Raw genomic sequence first — 1,853 nt, 5'->3', positions numbered from 1 at the left:
GATTTTTGTCTTGTACTTATTTAATTAAAAAATATATTGAAAGGGAGGTTTTTGCAAACACAATGATGCTACTCAATATTTCCTAAAACAGAAAACAATTTATTTACACTATATTCAGTTAAAAGTAATTGTTATAAAAGAAAAATGGATTTTAATTTGGTTATTTGATGTATTGATGGTTAAAAATGTGCACTAAGTTTTGTATTAAAAAAAAAAAAAAAAAAAAAAAACGATTTTTTTGGAGAGGGGAAAAAAATCAATAACAACTGAATTAATTCGATTGCTCATTTCTAAATAAAAAAATATGTATGTATGGTAATTGAATATTGCGTAATTTTTAAGGCGGAAAATTAATCTTGGGTTAAAGGGGGGGGGGATGAGATGGAAAATTAATTTGATTGAAATAAATAGAGTGGAGTTGAGAAACAATGAAGCAAAGTAGAATTGAAAGAAGCAATTAACTGTAATTTGGGAAAACACTGATCCATAAACTTTTCAAGTTTTATATCTCTCGGTGCCAAGGAGAATTAAAGTATCTATAAAAGCTTAGTGGGTTTATTATAACAATGTTGACTGTATTACCAGTATTTTTCAGCTGCTTCTCGAATACATGAGACTTCATCCTAGTCGTAAGGACATTAGGGAAGGGATATCCTCCTATATTTTCATTCAGATATCTTTCAGTTAATTTATTTGACACATTTCGTGTTATTTCATCAAAAATATGTGACACATTCGAAAAGAGAAAACGTAAATACTGTTGGGTTTCAATTTTTGTTTTGAAAGTGTAATACTAGCGAATTATTTAATAATATGTTCACCAACTATACAGAAATTGAATTTTTTTTATTTGAAAATAATTTGTAGTAATTGTGCTCAGAAAAAAAAAATTACCTCTTATGTGCATTAGAATAACTGTGATAAGGGTTCTAATAGCTCCTCTAGGCTCAGTGTTGATTTTTCATCGTAATGCGGGGGAAAAAAAACCGGTACAAATAAATTAGTCATCGTAAAGTATAAATGAAAAAATTCGTACCATTTTTTTACTCATTGAAACAGAACATAATGTATTAAGGTATAAATTGAAAAACTTTTTCTCACTTAAAGGAAACAAATTAAGAAATGCTTTGAAATGAAAAATTAACTGTGTTAAATGATGAAGTTGCAAATAACAATTTAAAACTTTATTTCTTATACTGATTTGTAGGTATATTTGACTGACTTTAAAGATTTTGACAACCATTTAAAAAAGGACCACTTGAAACAGTTTTTCGAACATTTTCGAAGTGCTTTGTACATAAACTAATTTACTATCACTTAAGCTGTATCTTGAAAATTAGGAAAAATAATAGATTCCTTAATTGGATTTTAAATAAATTTTTTAATTATAATCAGAAAACAGGTGGAAAGGAGGCCCTTCTCAGTTTTCATTTTTAAGTTAAAAAAAAATCTAAAAAGTTTTTAGCGTCAAAAAATAAATAAATAAAATAAATAAATAAATAAAAGCCTGTATTGCCGTATGTACTCAAATGGATGAATCTTAATTTAAAAAAATAATAATAAATGGACATTAAAACGAGTTTAAAATTTCGTGACATTTTTTGGAGAATGAAATTATTCGTCATTTTGCCCCTTTAGTAAGACTAAGCTCTCTTTTATTACGAGAAGAAATGACGATTGAGTTTAAGATAATATTAAACAAATCTGTTTCTAATAAAAGAAACATTTAGCATGCAAAATTAGTTCTTGCGTCAATCAAAATGTAAAAAACAAAGCAATAAGAGTGCTATGGAGCCAGCTAATGACTTTATATTTCTTTTACTACACTAGCTTTGTGGATCGAAGAACAACAG

The sequence above is a fragment of the Uloborus diversus genome, chromosome 1 (assembly GCF_026930045.1).
Source record: "Uloborus diversus isolate 005 chromosome 1, Udiv.v.3.1, whole genome shotgun sequence".
Lineage (NCBI taxonomy): Eukaryota > Metazoa > Arthropoda > Arachnida > Araneae > Uloboridae > Uloborus > Uloborus diversus.
The sequence above is the reverse complement of the archived record's forward strand: the minus strand, read 5'-3'. Positions refer to the sequence as shown.